General features: G+C 52.0%; 1 protein-coding gene across 3 annotated transcripts in view; it reads left to right on the top strand.

The window, feature by feature from the left end:
• The window catches only part of HDAC7 (histone deacetylase 7), a 249,146-nt gene that overhangs the window by 9,639 nt on the left and 219,186 nt on the right, over nucleotides 1-20,321 (top strand). Inside the window, exon 1 of one of the 3 annotated variants that reach the window (XM_065575984.1) lies at nucleotides 6,959-7,039. The exons of the other annotated variants lie outside the window; for them this stretch is intronic. The gene's annotated coding sequence lies outside the window, so the exon portion shown is untranslated. Of the gene's footprint in view, nucleotides 1-6,958; nucleotides 7,040-20,321 lie in introns of those variants that run through there. 3 annotated transcript variants of the gene reach the window in all.

The raw sequence follows: 20,321 nt of genomic DNA, 5'->3' as shown, positions 1-20,321 counted from the left end.
GGGTCTGCCCAGGGGCACTGCCCCCACCCCTCCCAGCAACATGGACGGTGTTTGGAGACCAGGGCCCAGCATTAAGCCTCCCTAAGTCTGGTCTTTGTCTAAGGTGGCTCCGGGGAGGGGTGTGTGTTGTGGCCATGAGAAACCACAGGAAATCCAGCTCCCCACCCCCACCCCCTTCCCTTAACTCTGCTGATAGCAGTCACCCTGGGCTTGCAGATTCTGAGTTCAATGCCAATTCCTGCACCCAAACCACTGGCATGTTAGGGACACCTTGGTTGAGAGAACCAGAAATCACCATGGGTGGGGGATCATATGCTCTATTGTTTGCGGTACAAGTACTTGTAATGAAAACTTCCACCGTCTCCCCTAGGCGACCCTATGTGATATGAGTCTCTTGAGGGTAACAGAGGCAGCAAGGGAGCTGATGCTGCAAGCATCTGGGTACAGACCTGGTCCTTATGCTGCTATGCTGCGTACCACAATGGTACTAGCAGAGTTAATGCTGGAGTGACATGGGAAAATGTGCTACCAAGGTGGAAGAAATAAGGCAGTCCTCCCCAGAAACCTTCTGCAAAGGATTGCAGAGTATCTCCATGAACATTTCCTGGAGATCTCCATGGAGGAATCCTGAGCCATCACTGTGCACATAAACTGTCTTTTCTAGGAGACACTCTCTGCGTAGCTGGAGTGGCCACTGGCAAGCAGATACGCACTGCACCTCACTGTTTTCTCATATTAAACATAAACTATAAGAGCATGTAACCCCTACGGTGTGCTTGCAATTCTATACTCACCAGAGGTGCCTTCCCCAGCATCACACTCAGACACGATGCTGTCCTGCATCTGGCTGGACTGTTCTGGGGTTAAAAATAGTTCCTGGCTCTCAGGGAGAATGGATCCCCTACTTGCCTGTCTCCCATTTTCCTCCTCCTCCAGAATATCCTCCTCGATGTTGCCTAAGGTAGACAAGGACTCAAACTCCTGTGAAGTAGCCATGCTGCATTTGGGGTAGTGGTGGGGTCACCGCTGAGAATCAAATGGAGCTCATTGTAGAAGCGGCAGGTTTGCGGTGCAGAACCAGAAGGACAGTTCGCCTCCCTTGTCTTCTGGTACGCCTGCTGAAGTTCTTTGATTTTCACGTGGCACTGCTGCGTGTCCCTGGAGTAGCCCTTCTCCTCCAAACCCCGCAGGGCCGTCCTTACCCATATGCAAAGCACGCAGTTGTGTAGGGCACCAGGAAATTTGGGGCACCAAATTTCCTGGTGCCCTGCGCAGATGCATGCTGCTCCAGCCCCTACTCCGCCTCTTCCCCAGGGCCCCCGCCCCTGCTCCGCCCCACCCTTCCCGCCCCTTCCCCGCCCCCACTCCGTAGCAGGGCCAGGTCTGCACTCACCGGCAATGGGAAGTACAGCGACCCGGCCCCAACCGCACCGCTGGTGAGTGCTGGGGGGGTGGTTCCTCTCGCCCCCCAAGCCAGCACTGCCCCCCCTGCGGAGGCCTGAGGCCCACCCCCCCCCACAGAGGCCTGAGGCCAGCCACCGCCCTGCCCCCTCCGCGGAGGCCTGGGCCCTGTAGAGGCCTGGGGCCTGCCCCCCCTGTGGGGGGGGGCTGCATAGGGCCCCAGAATAGCTAGGGAAGGTCCTGAAACCCTGTGTGATCTTTTCGTAGATATCAGCGTTTCTATGGCTGGATAGGAGCTGTGCCTGCACAGACTCTTCTCCCCACAGACAAACCAATAAGATTCGCCACCTCCTAATTACGCCAGTCTGGAGTGAGTTTGGGGCATTGAGTCGCCATGATCAACTGGGCTGCCGAGCTCCCCACGCTGATCAAACAGGAAATGGGAATTCAAAAGTTCCCAGGGCTGTAAGAGGGGAGGGGATGTTTCCTGTGTACCTGGCTGCTGTGCAGCGGAGTATTGTGGGACACCTTCTGGAAGCCAATTGAGTCGATTTACACAATGTTGCATCTACACTGTCTCTCTGTCGACCCATCAACATTGAATTAAACACTACACCTCTCACAGAGGCAGAGTAATTAACTCGACATAACAGGCAACTTAGATCAGTGGGAGGGACCTGGTCTGTCGACCTAAGCTTGTAGCATAGACGGCGTCAATTGCCCCTTCAACTTCACTCTTTTAGTCTTTATGCCGGCATCCAGCCTTGTGGTCGGTGTCCTCCCCTGAGGCTGGATCTCTGCCAGACTGGCTGTAGCTGCGCTCTTGGACGGCTCCCTGGACAGGTCCCTCCACTCAGACTTGAGTCAGAGCCTGCAATGGTACTTCCTTGCAGCTCAGCTCTGCACTCACCTTCCAGCAAGCCAATCACCTGTTCAGTAAGGAGTCACTTGCCCCGCTCTGAGCAAAGTTCAGCTTCCCTTTTGAACAGAAAGCAACAGAGGGTCCTGTGGCACCATGCCAGCTCTGTAGACAGTTGAGACTCTTGGGGCAGAGAGGACAGTTTCTCCTGCCTGCCTGCCTCCTAATCTATCAGGGCTCTGGGGGTGTGGGAATCAGGGCTACCCCCTCAGAGCACTGACGCTGGCATGTGGAATGAGGCGCGATAGAAAGCAGGACTGTGGACTAGCAGCACAGTCTTCAGCCAGAGGACTAACTCAGAGTCAGGAAACTTGGGCAATATTCCCAACTGATCTTCCTTTGTACAGTGCTTTGATACAGGTTCAGTATCTAGGGGTTTCTTTTCAACAAGACAACACAAAACCATCTCGAGCCCCCACCCAGTGACCTGGGACAGTTACACACCACCCCCGGGGTGCCTCGAAGAGGCAATACTTCCCCACTTGCAAGCACAGAGTCAGAATGTAGCAAAAAAACGTTTAATAAAAGGAGGGAAGTAACCCAGCATTAAATTGGGAAAACACCGCAAACAGGGTTCATAAACAAACCATGAGCAAAAGACCCACCTCCAAGTAAGTTGGGCAGTGTCCTTTTCCCTCAGGTTCTTATGTCCAACAACCAAAAGTCCCTTTAACGTGCCCGTCCCTTCTCTGCACTGCGCTAACAGTTGTTGTCCTTGGTCAGGGCAGACCCAGAGTTCAGAGGTGCATCTGCAGAGTTCACTTCCCACCCTGTGTGGAGGGTAAGAAGGCACCGTATTCACTCCACTGCCCTGGCACTCAGTCACCATTCCTCTTTGCCGACTGCCCTGTCGCCTGATCACCACACTTGTCTGCAGGGCTCCTTTCCTCCCCATCAACCCCCTTACCAACCAATCACCACACCTCTCTGCCTGCCACCCTGCCAGCCGATCACTGGGATGTGTTCAGGTCTCACCACCTAACAAAGCTCTCAATGATTTCAGCTGTTAGTGAAGGGAGCATCAATGCTGGTAAACCCTGGGCATCAATGCTGGGAAACCTTGGGACAGTGTCTTGCATCAGAGACACTGTCCCAAGGCATGTTTAACACTTAGACCTAGATATCTGTGGTGTGTAACAAGACTCTCAATTGAGTCTTAACCAGCTGTTATTACACAGAGGAGAGAGGACGGGTCAAATAGTATCTAGGACCCACCCCCACCTGATACTCCCTTTCCCCTTGCTTGTAGATATGGCAGGGAAAGCAGCCAGACAGCAAGGGGGGTTAAAAAAAATGCCATTCAAGAAACAAGGAAGTAATGGGGCTGCTGGGACATGAAGCAGGGCAGCACAGGGCACTGAGCAGGGACCCAGAATGCCTTCCGCTCACCTCCCCCTTTCCACAAGACCGATCTAGAGAGCTGCACCATGGGATAGCTGCCCTACAGCGCTGCTCTCATCAGTGAGGGTGATGGAAATGCTGGTAGTGTAAACACTCTCTGACACCTGAGGCATTGAGTGAGTACACAAACCAGCGCTTTATTTTCACCGGTTCACTATCACCGGTGAAATTTACAGTGCAAAACCTCTGTAAGTGTAGACATACCCTTAGAAATATCAGGAATATGAAGTCTAGTCTTCTCTGCTTTTTTTGGTCAGTCACTTTGGAAGATTAGACAACTGAATTGTGAGTTTATTGTCAGCCCTTAGCTGATGGGATTGGTGTGTTGTTTCTTTAACAAAGAAAGCTCGTTCCATCTCTTTGTCAGGTGCTTCAGTTTGTTATTTATAACAACAAAGGTTTTTAAACAGACTGACTAAAAATCACTCTCCTCAAGTATTCAGGTTTCACTTCTGTGATACCAGTGGTGTCATAATCCCAGTAGTCCGCCAGCCACCCATAGTCTTCCAGGAAAAACAAGTTAGACAAGACAGAGCTAAATTTCTAAGGTAAAAAATAAACAGGAACAAGAAAAATATTAAAGGCCACATAGTGAGATTCTTTCTCACATGGAGTCTCAGAGTCTTACTGCATAAATAGTCCCACTGAACATATGATGCAGGAATCAGCATCTTATTCAGCATGTACAAGGGGATAACAGTCTGGCCCTTAACTAAATACTTTCAGGCCTTCTGCATAATGAAAGGGGTGGGAGGAGGAAAGGGGAGAGGCATAAATCCCTCTGTAGCTCATTTTTAATTCATTTTGCCTTCCTGTGGTTTTGGCTGGGACCACAGCAGGTATGGAAATAGAGCTGGTGGGGGTAAAAAAATCATTTCAATTTTTTGAAAAATGTTGATCAGTTCTGATTTGAAATCCTATGTGGAAGCTAATCTCCCTAAATTTCCAGCCCAATTCAAAGCAAAGAGCACCAAACCTTCCTCCGTCCCAGTGCTTCTGAATTTGTACATTTCACCCATCGCTAACAGTCCTTACCCAGGAGCCTGCTTCTGAATCCAGCAGCAACAAAGTGCCTCTGGCTTAGCTGAAAATGTATATGCAGGCTTATGGACTTTAGGAATGGACACTAGACCAGGTGGAGGTCAATACGAGCCATGACTGCTCCATACCACAGGGGTTCTCATAAAATAAGAGGAGCCGGTACATTCTCTCAAAATCACATGAACTAGACAAAGGAGTTTAGATCAAAAATGTGCATCCGTGACATGTTATTACACAAATGACCCTATAATTTGAGTGGACAATCCAATGGAGCCATTGTCCTGCTGTCCTTGTCAGACTTTTCTTGGGCAGCAGCGGGGGTGGTGGGACTGGGAGGGGTGGGGGGGGGAAGAGGGCAGTTCAACAAATGCAGAGAAAACTTTCAGACCTGGTGGGAAGATTTCCAAAGGCACAGGTAGGCCTCCAGGTCCCACTGACTTTCAATGGGAATTTGGCACTGAACTTCCATTTGTGCCTTGGAAAATCTTCCACCAGGACCTTTGTGGATCCACGTGTGTGAAAAAGCTCTGTTTTCCCTTTGTATCAGCCCCCTGCATTCCAGAAGCCCAAGCCTGCTGTTGGCATTTACCCAATGTGGACATTGGCCAGGTTTTCAATGGAGAGATTTTTTCAGGGACATTGCATGCATCCTCCTGGAGAATGGCACAGCAGCAGCTGGCCCTGGGTATCTGCCAGGCCAGGGCTGTGATTCTACTTTGGGAAGGACAAGTGGCCAGTCCATGACTAGACTGGGAGCTCTCAGAGCTATAATGGCCAGAGTGAACCATTACTGCAGAAAGGGAGCATCACCAGTACCCAGATCCTGCCCCCAGCCTTTGCCCTGAGCATTGGCTGGGGGAGAGGAATCCTCACCACTGGGTGATGGAAAGGCACAGAGTCTGCTATGTGGATACGAGTCCAGCGTGACGTAGCCTCCATACCTCTCACCATCGTTTTGGGGTGGGAAGTTCTGAATGATCATAGCAACTTCCTCCTCACCCTCCCAGTAGCTGACTCCACCACTATCTCCACCCTCTGTGAAGCTGTGCTCTGTGGCACTCAGGTAGGGGGTTACACCCCTAGCATCCTGAACATACATACCCCCCTTCACTCTAAAGACAGAGGTTTCCCTGTGTTGGGATCCCGCTCACTATTAGTGGGAGAAGGGAAATTTGGGCCTATGTGACTAGAAATAGCAGCTGGTAGAGGGGGGCGCACTACAGGGACTCTATAAAAAAACAAAAAAGAAGGTTCAGCTAATTTTTCACTGGAGGGCCTTCAATTTTTCCTTGCAGGGGAAACTGATTCTGTTTATTTCCCTTTCTAGCAGAGGAAACCCCTGCTCATCTATTTCAGTGCATTCTGCCTCCCTTCACCCCTCCATCTAATTATTGGTTTAACCATCTGTCAGAAATATTACAAGGAGAACTTTAAGACGCGCTCAGTAAGGATGAGATTACACAACAATAAAGGCCCAGTGGCCTTAGACCTTTTCACTGTCACAGCTGCATCCACTAATATCTTAATATCTCCAGGGTCCTGATGGACTCATCTCTCCTGATGGTGCCATCATCTCTGTGCACGTAGGCATTTTGGAAGGAATTGTAATAGTAGAACACCTGCTTTTGCAAGAAACCAGCTGGGTCTCTCATGTATCTGGCATGGATCTCCCATTCTTATCAGATTTGTGTTACAGTGATGGTTGTCATCAGGATTTCTCTGCTGTTCTTAGAGCTCTGTCAGGATCTTGGGGTATTTTTCACAAGGAAATGTACAGTTATCACTGAAAATGTAGTTCCCTGGTACAACTGCATTGATTTCAGTGGAGTCACTCCAGAGACTGATTTGGGCATTGAGTCTAAAGCCTATTGGGATCTGGGATCTACATTTTTCTCACATAATTTATTGCTGTAAATAACCCCTTTCCCCTCTCCCAGCATCCCTAATGTAGTGTATTGAAAACTGTTAAAATTACAAGCTATCGCTTTAAGTTTGTAAGAGGTTTCCTGGGCCTCCTTGCAGTCCCGGCCCCCCGCCCCACTCAGGCCCTGGCCACCGTTGTCCCCTGCGGGGGGCAGGAGGCAGAAGCTTGGTCCTGTGGCAGCCAAGCTCCCCCGCTCCCCCGTTTCTTCCCACAACGTGGTGCATTCCGGCCCCTCCCTCTCCCTCTCCCTCTCCCTGCCGGCGGTGGCCCTTGCGAAGGGGAGCGGAGCCGAGCCGAGCCGAGCCGAGCCGAGCGGCAGCGTGCTCGCTGCTCCGTACAGCAGGCAGAGAGAGGTAGGGACGGGCCTTGGCGAAGGGGGTGGAACAGGGCATATCCCTCCCAGCCCCCTGCCATGAGCCGCTCAGGGCAGGGGGCTGGGAGCACCCCCACGAGCCGAGCACCCCAGCCCTCTGCCCTGCACCTCCCCACCCAACACACAACCATCCCTCTGCCCTGCACCCCCCCCGCCTTCTGCCCTGCACCCCCCCAGCCCTCTGCCCTGCACCCCCCCCACACCCCCGAGCCCTCTGCTCTGAACCTCCCCCACACCCAGCCTTCTGCCCTGCACCCCCACACCCAGCCCTCTGCCCTGCACTCCCCACAGCCTTCTGCCCTGCACCCCCCACACACCCTCCATCCCTCTGCCCTGCACCCCCCATATCCCCCCAAGCCCTCTGCCCTGAACCCCCCCCACACACCCAGCCTTCTGCCCTGCACCCCCCCACACACCCAGCCCTCTGCCCTGCACTCCCCACAGCCTTCTGCCCTGCAGCCCCCACACACCCCAGCCCTCTGCCCTGCACCTCCCCACACACCCCAGCCCTCTGCCCTGCACCCCCCCACACACCCAGCCTTCTGCCCTGACCTCGAGTCGCCCCCAACACCCAGCCCTCTGCCCTGCACCTCGCACCCCCCCAGCCCTCTGCCCTGACCTCCCCCCACACACCCAGCCCTCTGCCCTGCACCTCCACACCCCAACACACACCCAGCCCTCTGCCCTGCAACCCCCAGCCCTCTGCCCTGCACCCCCCACAGCCTTCTGCCCTGCACCCCCCACACACCCCCAAGCCCTCTGCCCTGAACCTCCCGCACACCCAGCCTTCTGCCCTGCACCCCCCACCCCCCCCACCCCCACCCCCAGCCCTCTGCCCTGCACTCCGCACAGCCTTCTGCCCTGCACCCCCACACACCCTCCAGCCCTCTGCCTGCACCCCCCACATCCCCCCAAGCCTCTGCCCTGAACCCCCCCCACACACCCCAGCCCTCTGCCCTGATCCTCCCCACACACACACACCCAGCCCTCTGCCCTGCACCCCCACACCCCTCCAGCCCTCTGCCCTGCACCCCCCCCACACCCTCCAGCCTTCTGCCCTGATCCTCCCCCTCACACACCCAGCCCTCTACCCTGCACCTCCACACCCCAACACCCCCCCAGCCCTCTGCCCCTGCACCTCCCCAGCCCTCTGCCCTGCACCCCCCACAGCCTTCTGCCCTGCACCCCCCACACACCCCCAAGCCCTCTGCCCTGAACCTCCTCCACACCCAGCCCTCTGCCCTGCACTCCCCAACATACCCTCCAGCCCTCTGCCCTGCATCCCCCAAGCCCTCTGCCCTGACCCCCCCCCCACACCCCAGCCCTCTGCCCTGATCCTCCCCACGCACACATACCCAGCCCTCTGCCCTGCACCCCCACACCCCCCAGCCTTCTGCCCTGCACCCCCCCACACCCTCCAGCCCTCTGCCCTGCACCCCCCACATCCCCCCAAGCCCTCTGCCCTGAACCCCCCCACACCCCAGCCCTCTGCCCTGATCCTCCCCTCACACACCCAGCCTTCTGCCCTGCACCCCCCACCCCACCCACACCCAGCCTTCTGCCCTGCACCTCCACACACACCCCAGCCCTCTGCCCTGATCCTCCCCCCACACACCCAGCCTTCTGCCCTGCACCTCCACACACCCCCACACCCAGCCTTGTGCCCTGCACCTCCACACACACCCCAGCCCTCTGCCCTGATCCTCCCCACACACACCCAGCCTTCTGCCCTGCACCTCCACACACCCCCACACCCAGCCTTGTGCCCTGCACCTCCACACACACCCAAGCCCTCTGCCCTGATCCTCCCCACACACACACACCCCAGCTTTCTTTCAAACCAATTGCAAGGCCCTGTCTGCACAGCAGTTGCACCGGTTCAAAACTGATGGTAGTTAAATGGGCGAGGACCTGGCCCTGCCGCTTTGAGCTAAATCGGTTTGAGCGGGATTGAGGCCTTGTCTACATGCAAAGGTTGTAGCACTTAACTGTACCGGCATGAGGAGATTGAGGGAGCTGGTGCATTGGCAGGTCCACTGCTCATCTGGGTCCAGTGAGCCCAGACAGGGTGGGGAGAGGGCACCTTTATCCCAGTATAACTGGGTCTGCACTGGGGCTGTATCCGTAGAATTGCTGCAGTAACCCTGCCCCCCGTGGCTCCATCAGGACACATGCAGTGCGCAGAGCAGGCCTTCACTTGGCTAAGCGCGCCAACCCCAGCCGTTTGCCCCAGTGTAACTAGACCAAAGGCTCATCCCCAGAGCAGGCCCAGGCAGGTGAGAAAGTCCAGCACGGTCATTCTCCCAGCAGAGGCGCTCTGATCAGAGGGGCCTTTGGCAGTTTAGCTTATGTGACTTTGGAAGTGTTTTAAAACCAAACTGGTGCTGGCACTGGGAGAGCACACGCGGTTTAGCTGTGCTGGGAGGCAGGGACGGACACTCCCTGGGACACCAGGTAGCACTCTCCTGTATAGGCAAACCCCAATCTAGTGAGACTAAGGCCACACTACACTACAGAATTATGTCAGCCTAGCTTACGTTGGCCTACAGCCACCACACTATTAAATGGCTTGGCTCCTTGGGTCGGTGGTGCGTGTCCTCACCAGGAACACTTGTATCCATTGTGCTGTCAGCGTGGGGCATTGTGGGTCGGCTCTTGGAGCCAGTAACAGTCCGACGTAAGCAATGCAGAGTCTACACCGGGGTCGGCAACCTACGGCACGCGTGCCAAACACGGCACGCGAGCCGATTTTGAGTGGCACGCTGCCAGCCGGGTGAGAGGAGGAGGAGGTGGAGGGGCCGGAAAGCGCCACGCTGGGGGAAGAAACGGGGGGAGGGGGGAAGCGTGGCTGCCGCAGGATCAAGCTTCTGCCTCCTGCCCCTGCAGGGGAGAGCAGTGGGGGGGGGTCCCGGCCCCCACCCCACTCAGCCCCCCACCCCACCGCTCTCCCCTGCGGGGGCAGGAGACAGAAGCTTGGTCCTGCGGCAGCCACGCTCCCCCCACCCGTTTCTTCCCACAACGTGGTGCATTCCGGCCCCTCCTCCTCCCCTCTCTCCCTGCCGGTGATGGCCCATGCGAAGGGGAGCAGAGCCGAGCCGAGCGGCAGCGTGCTCGCTGCTCCGTAGAGCAGGCAGAGAGAGGTAGGGACGGGCCTTGGGGAAGGGGGTGGAATAGGGCATATCCCTCCCAGCCCCCTGCCATGAGCAGCTCAGGGCAGGGGGCTGGGAGCACCCCACAAGCCGAGCACCCCAGTCTTCTGCCCTGCACCTCCCCACCCCAACACACACCCATCCCTCTGCCCTGCACCTCCCCACCCCAACACACACCCATCCCTCTGCCCTGCACCCCCCACATCCCCCCCCAGCCCTCTGCCCTGACCTCGAGTTGCCCCCCACACCCAGCCTTCTGCCCTGCACTTCCACACCCCCTCAGCCCTCTGCCCTGACCTCCCTCCAACACCCAGCCTTCTGCCCTGCAACTCCACACACATCCCAGCCCTCTGTCCTGACCTCGAATCCCTCCCAACACCCAGCCTTCTGCCCTGAACCCCCCCACACCTAGCCTTCTGCCCTGACCTCGAGTCCCCCCCAACACCCAGCCCTCTGCCCTGAACCCCCCACCCAGCGGGCTGAGCAGGCTGGCGGCATAAGATCAGCATTTTAATTTAATTTTAAAGGAAGCTTCTTAAACATTTTGAAAACCTTGTTTACTTTACATACAACAATAGTTTAGTTATATAATATAGACTTATAGAGAGAGACCTTCTAAAAAACGTTAACATGTATTACCGGCACGCGAAACCTTAAATTAAAGTGAATAAATGAAGACTCGGCACACCACTTCTGAAAGGTTGCCGACCCCTGGGTTAAAACAACAAGTGTCTTGTCTATACTAGGGTTTCACACGTGTTTGCTAGCAAGTGTTAAAATACACCGCCCACCACCATCACCATGGATATGGAATTAGAGATATAATTTTGCCTGTTTAGATCAGTGCAGGATTTGGCTGTGTCTTGGCAAGTATGCAGTCAGTTGCAAAGCATAAGAGGCAAGTCCAGCAAGCAAAGGTGGAGGAAGGAAGGTGTGAAATGTGAGGTATTTGGTTGAGGACAAGGTGATCATGTCAATTGGAGTCCACCATTTCTCTGCCTTTCACTAGCTCTTTGCAGTCTCCCTGAGGAGGGACCCTGTGCTCTGCAGTGTGGATATGGGCAGGAGGCCAAGTGATGCAGAATGACAATACTTAGCACTTGTAGAGCACTTGTCAATCTGAAACATTAACTAAAGACTTTGCTGTTATCAATCCGCTCCTGAGAGGTGCTGATTACTCACAGATCCCATTCAAGTCACCATTGGTACAACCTGGGGCGGCTCTACGTTTTTTGCTGCCCCAAGCACGGCAGTCAGGCGGCTTTTGGTCGCTGGTCACGCAGATTCGGCGGCGTGCCTGCGGGAGGTCAGCCGGGACCGGCAGACCTCCCACAGGCACGCAGCCGAAGGCAGCCTGACTGCCGCCCTTACAGCGACTGGCAGGCCATCCCCCACGGCTTGCCGCCCCAGGCACGCGCTTGCTGCGTTGATGCCTGGAGCCGCCCCTGGGTACAACTACACTGCAAAAAAATATGCACGGCAGTGAGCTTCAGAGCCCACATCTACAGACTCGGCTTGTGGTGCTCATGCTATGGCACTAACAACATCAATGTAGACATTCCCACATGGGCTGGAGCTCGGCTCCGACACCCTCCCCCCTCGCCGGGTTTCAGAGCTTGTGCCTTGGAGGTTGGGACCTGGGGACTCCAGTGACCTAACCTCCGCTTCTCTGGAAACGGAGAAGCTTGATCCCTCACCCCACTGGGGTGGCCTTTTGCTCCCCACACACTGAGTCAAGGTGAGCAGCAGTTCTTCGCCCACTCAGCTCAGGGTCCTATACATTTTCACAGACCATCGGGCAAGAGAAGTTCCCCCCCCCTTCCTGTCTGTAGTTACCTTAGTCATCTCCTAAGCAGCTGTTGTGCACTTTACTTGGGCATTTCTCAACTGTGGGTGGGTGTCATAGATTGGGCTGTGCCTTGCAGCTGCCTCTGTGCCCCCACTTTTGTCTGGAGACAGCGCCATCACCATGCTGTTTCCTGTCTCTGGTTCCTTGGTAAGGAGAGGCAAAGAGCTTATTTCTCTAGTCTAGGCTTCAGGACTCAGAATTTCCCTTCAAGTCAGTAGGTCTAGTCTAGGGAGACCACCTCCCTAGAAAAGGAGGTGGTCTCCCCTCCACTCCCCAGGCATTTGTCCGCATACACTGCAAAGGTAATTTGATTCCTCTTGGATATTGGCGGGGGAATTCTGACAGTTTTCAGGGTTACCCAGGTTTCTGGGGTGAATTGCTACCATCTTCTTGCAGTGAGAGAGCTTGGTCTGCACAAGGGGATACACTCCCCCCCCCCAACTCCCAGCTGCTGGCAACAGAAGTGCTCCACTCCGGGCTCCACAAGCCCCATTCTTTCCTTATGCAGGCTATCAATTTACACACCCGACTTTGTTACACTCAAGCACCCAGTCCCTTATCCTCTGGATACCCACAAAGTACTCCAATCCACTGCCTCCATGAAATCAGTGCACCCCAGTTCATCAGTTTCACCTCAGTTCAACACTCTTCTTAGCACAAGGTACTTAGATTTATCTATAGTAAAACCAAATTGAAGTTTATTTAACAGAATTTGAGATACAGATTCAAATAAAAGCAAGTACATGGGTTTGGAAACATAAGTTTACACGTAAAAGATAAAAAACATAATTGATAGCCTATACTTATTAACAAGTTACTTTCTCTTGTCCAATAAGGTATTTCTCACCCAATGGTCAGGTCTTACAGTGCTTGTCCAGACTGGAAAGCTGAGATTCACCTTTCAACAGATACCCCACAGGCAGCATGTCTCCTCTGTAATCTGGTGCCATCTCCTCTCTTATACAATTATAGACTATTGTCTCTTACCAGAAGGGGTCCCCTATTCAGAGAATTTCCTTTGGGTTTTTTTGTCTTTGTAAATCCTCAGGCCTGCATCTGGTCTCCACAGTAAACACAGGGCTGGCTCCGGATGTCCATTGTTCTCAGTGTTGATTGAGTTAGCCCTGAGACTCACCTCACCTCAGGTGACAAGTTTCACTTCAACAGTTTTAAAGCCTAATATTCTATATTGTATATATCTCTCAAACTATTTTCCATATAATCATCTTCCAATAACCAAGACCGTCAACTTGACCTTAGTTTTCAACAGAGACCACACACAAGCTCCTTTGGTGAAATATTGGGAAGGTGGCCAGACACACAGGCAGTACACTTGCCTGAGGATGTCTGTGCGCATCTCCCTGAAACATTGATGCAGTAGGATTGTCATAGATTCATAGCTTCCGAAGCCAGAAGGGGCCATTGTGATCATCTAATCAATATGTCATGTGTTTCCAAATCAAATGCCTTTCAGAAGTGTATTTTATTTCAATATTATTTCCTTTATCAACCAAACTCGTAATCTCATAAAAAAAGGGGTAGTGCTACAACACAACACAATGGAGCTGATAAAAAAAATATTCTGGGACTGTTTTTTTATCTTTGCTGAGAACTTTTGAAATGAAATAAAACAAAAATTTTCCCTTAGGGTACAATTTGGTTTTCAAGTCCTCACCCCCGTTTCCCCTTCTTTTTCAATTCCCCCACTTCCTTTTTTTTCTACTATTAAAAGGTGGGAAAGGGGGGAAAAAACCTGAGGAAATGGGGGGAAACCCATTTTCTCTCACTTTTTTACTTTTTTCAACAGGGAAACTGTAGAAAAAGTACAAAAATGTTTAAAAAGTGAGACGTATCGCTTTAACTTTTTAAAAACTATTTGCATACTTTTCTATGTAAACAAAAGGTTTTTAAATGTGCGAGAAAGCATTTTTCCTTAATTTAGCATACCATACTTTTTTAAAAAAAATTCCCATCTTTTTCAAGTAGGGAAAGTAACCAAAAATGGAGAAAAAGCCAATAAAAAACAAAAAGTAAAACGCAAAATGTTTCAAATTTGGAAAACTGAATCTAACCGATGAATGTAGCTGAAAACAAAATGAAGCAATTTTTTTTGTTTCATTTCAAAATTTCCCATTGAAAAATTTAAAAAACATGGAATCTAAAACTGACATTTCCCACCAAAAAAAAAAAAAAAAAAAAAAAAATTTTTTTTGATGAAAAATGTTTTTAGTTGAAAATTTTTGACCATCTCTACTGCAAACTGAAGAAGAAGAAGAAATGGAGAGTTAAAGTCCTGGTTCACACACAACACCTTAATTGTGCTCTGGGGGGGAATGGCAGCAGGAAATGATAATATAACAGAATCTTGCCCCTCCCTAACCAAGCCCGCCATTTTTCTCTGTGCCCAACACAAGTCAAAGCCAACTATCCTATTCATACAGTTCAACAGACCTTTCTGCTTTTTACAGCCCCATTGATCTGAGACGTACTTGCTGCTGGTTGGCAGAAAACACCCGTGCTTCACAGGAAAGCTGAGTGAGGGTGAAGGTTGCTGGGATCTCCCTGAATGCCTCCTTTAGGAAGGGATCAGAGGGGCCAGAGTTAAGGTTGTGAGTCTGTGTTATGTGAGAAGCTGCACCTTAAGTCTGCATTTCTCGCTTTTCTTCAGTTTTTTAGTTTTTGGATTGTTTTTTCTTGTAACCCTAACAATCTTTTTCCATGGCTCAGACAGGTAACAGCTTCATTTTTCTCATTACAACCTTGCAACAGCACCAATGCTCTCAGGAGGTTGTTGCAGTTCCCTCCCAGCAGCGTTTGCTGGTCACTAGGGGTTAGGGTGACCACATAGCAAGCGTGACAAATCAGAAAACGTTTTTGGGGGAAGGGGGGATGGAGGGAGAAATAGTTGTGTATTTAAGACAAAGCCCTGGTATCGCGAAGGTCCTGATAATATCAAGACATCTGGTCACCCTACTTGGGGTATGTCTATAATGCAATGTAAGCCCTGGGTTAGTAGAACTTGAGTTAACAGACCCAGGGTTTGTTAATTTAGGATTTGAGCATCTAGACTCATTTGTAAGCCTAGGTTAAGAATTGTTGAACTCTGGGTCCCAACCTGGGGCTCCAGCATCTACACTGCATGATGTTGGCCTGAGTCCAACCATGCATATCTCAAACTTCCTATCACCTTCCCAAAATGTGACTGCTCTAGCCCTTTGTTCATGGTGCAGTGTGGGAAAACTTGACTGGCCACCAAACTTGACTATCCAAAGGACAAAGCAAGTTGGCCAATGGGATTATGGGATACTTTTGGTGGACTCCCAGAGCATGAGGCTGGTGAGGATGCATCTACACTGCAAAGCAATAGGGCTTTAACTTGGGTCCTGGCTTGACTCAGACTCGGACCCACTGGCCCATGGGGTCCTGGGACCCTGTGTCTGAGCCCTCAGTTAGCATGATCTGTGTGTAGACAGAATGGGGGTTAGGCATGAGCCTGACTTCAAGCCCTGGACTTACGTTGCAGTATAGACATGGGAGCTTTTTCAGAATACAGCAGCACAACTATTCACTGATTCAACCAAGCGCAATCATAGCTCTCTTCTCCCCTGTATCCTAGAGGCTGATAAAGAAACTTGATTTTAAACAAAAACAACAAGGAGTCTGGTGGCACCTTAAAGACTAACAGATTTATTTGGGCATAACCTTTCGTGAGTAAAAACCTCACTTCTTCGGATGCAGGTGAGGTTTTTACTCATGAAAGCTTATGCCCAAATAAATCTGTTAGTCTTTAAGGTGCCACCAGACTCCTTGTTGTTTTTGTAGATACAGACTAACACGGCTACCCCCGATACTTGATTTTAAACAGGCCTTATTGATGTGTAGAATCCTAGTGGTGTAGCCTCTAGCTAAAAGCATAAGTGCAGGAACTAGGGATGCTGCTGCACTCCCTACCTTGAAGTGGTTTCCATCATATACAGGGTTTACATTTTGATTCAATGTCTCTCAGCACCCCCATTATAAAAATTGTTCCAGCACCGCTGGCTATAAGGACCTCCTTTGTCAGCCTCATCTAGCCTAGGGTGACCAGATGTCCCGATTTTATAGGGACAGTCCCAATTTTGGGGGCTGTCTCTTATATAGGCACCTGACCCTCCCCACGCCCACCCTGAATTTTTACACTTGCTATCTGGTCACCCTACATCCAGCCTCATCTGTGCTCTGAAACAGGCCAACTAATCATTTTCACACATCTCGTCTTAGGTCAGCAGGAGAATACTTTATGCCTCTGGTTTTATATCAAACTGTTTGTAGCATGTTTTTATTCAGTGATTGGATCGTGGCAATTCTCTGCCCAAACTGTGGAATGATCACCCATGTCACATGGTATTGTTTCTGTTCCCTGATTGGATGTCCCAACCTTTTCTAAACTAATTCAACCCAAAACAATTTCCATTTGTTCACAAAACAAATGTTGATTCTTGATTAAACAAATCATGTCCATGGGCCTGAACATTGGTTTGTCCAAACATTCATGCAAACAAAACTGTAGTGTGAGAACATAAACATAAAGAGCCACACCACAAAAACTTCACCTGCACAAATGTTCAGGAAAGTAACAAACAAACTAAAAAAAGATGAATCAAAATGCAATTCAGAAATGACAAAAAGTCTGAATTTTTGCACAGTGGTCACCTGGCTCTCACCATGTCACCCCAGGTTTGGAACCTCGCAGCCTCCCTTTTTTCATGGTTAGGATTCCCAGGTGTGTGTTTTGTAGTTTTATGGTGATGTGTTTGAAATATGTATTAGTAGCCAAAAGCCTGTACTGTCCTACTGGTATAATTAGTAAAATCGTGTGTGTAAAACAGCCAAAAATGGAGGCTCCTGTTTCCATGTGCAATGGAGCTGTTGTACATGTTCCCCCAAGCCATGTGTGTAAAAAGTTGCACACAGGTAGGGGACAATCTTGGTTTTTGATTATATAGATTTATTGAGGTATGTTTGTGTAGCACTATGACTATGGGTTAGAGGATTGATGCTTTAGACAATTTTCAGTGTTGGTGCTTTTTTTAAAATAACCATCTTCTAACTCCAGGGTCCAGGTCTGTATTTCCTCTTTCAGTAGAACAGGTCTAATATCCTAGGCTGTGTGTGAGCTGTTGCTTTGTGTGGGACAGTTTGTCCATTGGCCTGCACTGGTCTCTTAAGTCATTGCTGCTTAAAGGGTTTTGGCATCTTCCAAATGCAAAATGAACTAGAGAAAAAGCCATTCTATTCTCCTGTGTGCCATATCGGGCAGATATGTGTGAGCATGTGTAAAACCCATTTGGAACTACATAGCACTGGAGTAAACCTACAGCACAGCCTGCATGTCAAAAATGCAGGGAAGCTTACAGCTCAGTGGTTTGAGCATTGGCCTGCTAAACCCAGGGTTGTGAGTTCAATCCTTGAGGGGGCTACTTGGGGATCGGGGCAAAATCAGTACTTGCTCCTGCTAATGAAGGCAGGGGGCTGGATTCAATGACCTTTCAAGATCACTTCCAGTTCTAGGAGATGGGCTATCTCCATTAATTTCTTAATAGCAGAAACACAGCTTCAGTATTTTGGTTAGGAACTGATGCAAAGGACAGACCGAGGAAGCTATTTGCCATGCACAAGTTTTATTGGTCCTGCAAAACCCAGGAATAAGCTACATATGTTGAGTGCCATCTATGGCACTTTATCTATTCACTAATTATTTACATATATGCAGAGAGAGCATTCCTGTAACCATTTCTCTTAGGCGCCATCTACACTTGGACCTAGGTGTGGGTGTGACTCCCAGCTCATGTAGACATACTCACACTAGCTCTCAGTGGTAGCTTGGTCAAGAACAAACCTATTGCTTTGCCGTGTAGATGCATCCCCACCAGACTCATGCTCTGGGAGTCCACCAAAAGTGGCATGGGCTAGCTGCCCCAAGAACAAACCTGCCTGAACCCCGTGGGTACATATTTGAGGTGACTAGCCCATGCCACTGCTCACTGCTGCCCATGCTACCACAGTTACACTACTATTTTTAGTGCACAGGCTCAATGAAAGCTAGCACAAGTATTTGTATGTGAGATGGGAATCACATCCCCAGTTCCAAGTGTAAACGCAGCCTTAATCACTGAATCTTGCCATTCACCATATATCACCTCCTATAAATCCATCACAGCCCCTGAGTGGCAGTAGATGGTACCTGCAAAACTTTACAAAGAGTGAAAGCATCAGCAAAGAAGCTGCTTTTGCACATATGTTTCTCCTGCTCTTTCCACCTGGGGGATGTTCTGGGCCTGGTCATTTTCCTCTGCAGGGACTATTTTGGGTGGCTGTGGTTTGAATGCCTTGGCTGATGCATGGTATTGTGAAGCCCTGGGTACAGTGACAACAAAACTGACAGGCTAGCCGCTTCGTGTCCTTCAGTCAGCTCTCTTTGCATTTTCAGTTCGGTTTTCATTGTGGAAAACAGCATTTTTAATGGTTAGCGCACAGGACTCCTAGCTCTGCTGTTGATTCAGGGTCTGACTCAGACATACTTAAGCATGTGCGTACCTTCTAGCACATGAGTAACCCCATTGACTTCAATGAGGGTAATTAACCACTGGAACAATTTAGCAAGAGCTGTGGTGCATTCTCCATCACCAGTACTTTTAAAATCAAGATTGGATGTAGGGTGACCATCCGTCCGGGTTTCCCCGGACATGTCCGGCTTTTTCAGCTTGAAATGGCCGTCCAGGGGGGATTTCTAATAAAGTAGAAATATCCGGGATTTCCCCCTTCCCCTCATGCAGAGTGCGGCGCGGCTGATTGGACGGCTGGGCCTGATTGAAAGCCGCTCGCAGACACTGGGGCCTCTAGCAGCCAGAGTCCCTCACCCTCCCCCGCTCCCTCCTTCCCCGCAGAGCAGCGTCCCAGTGTTTGGCTGCACGTGGAGCTCGCAGCTCTCCCTCGGCCTGGGGCGGGGGGCAGGCAAGGGACAGAGAACGGGGGGGTTAGATTGGTCGGGGGTTCTGGGGGGGGGTGTCAGGAGAAGGGGGTGTAGAGAGCGATTGGGGCAGGCAAGGGACAGAGAACGGGGGGGGGTTAGATTGGTCGGGGGTTCTGGGGGGGCTGTCAGGAGAAGGAGGTGTAGAGAGCGATTGGGGCAGGCAAGGGACAGAGAACGGGGGGTTAGATTGGTCGGGTGTTCTGGGGGGGCTGTCGGGAGAAGGGGGTGTAGAGCGGTTGGGGCAGGCAAGGGACAGGGAACAGGGGGTTAGATTGGTTGGGGGTTCTGCGGGGGCTGTCAGGAGAAGGAGGTGTAGAGAGCGATTGGGGCAGGCAAGGGACAGGGAACGGGGGGGGTTAGATTGGTCAGGGGTTCTGGGGGGGGCTGTCAGGAGAAGGGGATGTAGAGAACGGTTGGGGCAGGCAAGGGACAGGGAACGGGGGTTTAGATGGGTCAGGGATTCTGGGGGGGGCTGTCAGGAGAAGGGGGTGTAGAGAGCGGTTGGGGCAGGCAAGGGACAGGGAACGGGGGGGTTAGATTGGTGGGGGGTTCTGGGGGGGCTCTCAGGAGAAGGGGGTGTAGAGAGCAGTTGGGGCAGGCAAGGGACAGGGAACGGGGGGGTTAGATTGGTCGGGGGTTCTGGGGGGGCTGTCAGGAGAAGGGGTTGTAGAGAGCGGTTGGGGCAGGCAAGGGACAGGGAACAGGGGTGGGTTAGATTGGTCAGGGGTTCTGGGGGGGGCTGTCAGAAGAAGGGGGTGTAGAGAGCGGTTGGGGCAGGCAAGGGACAGGAAACAGGGAGGCTTAGATAGGGGGTGGGGTCTCAGGAGGGGGCAGTCAGGGGACAGGTAGGGAGTAGGGAGATTCTGAGGGGGGGCTGGGGCAGGGCTAGGGCGGCACCCCGTGTCCTCTTTTTTGATTGCTGAAATATGGTAACCCTATCGGGGGTGCAGAGGCTGCAGGGTGAGGAGGAGCAGGGCAGGCAGGGGCATAGAGGCTGCAGGGGCAGGGCAGGCGGGGGGGTGCAGGGGCTGCAGGGTGAGTGGGGAGCAGGGGGCACAGAGGGGTGGGGGGGTGCAGAGCGAAGAGGAGCAGGGCAGGCAGGGGCACAGAGGCTGCAGGGGTGGGGGGTGCAGGGGCAGGGCAGGCGGGGGCTGCAGGGTGAGTGGGGAGCAGGGGGCACAGGGGCTGCAGGGGCAGGGGAGTGCCGGGGTTGCAGGGCGAGTGGGGAGCCGGGAAGCACTTAGCAACCCCC

The sequence above is a fragment of the Chrysemys picta genome, chromosome 22 (genome assembly GCF_011386835.1).
Source record: "Chrysemys picta bellii isolate R12L10 chromosome 22, ASM1138683v2, whole genome shotgun sequence".
NCBI classification, from domain to species: domain Eukaryota; kingdom Metazoa; phylum Chordata; order Testudines; family Emydidae; genus Chrysemys; species Chrysemys picta.
Note: the sequence above shows the minus strand (reverse complement) of the source record. Positions and strands in the feature narration are given on the sequence as shown.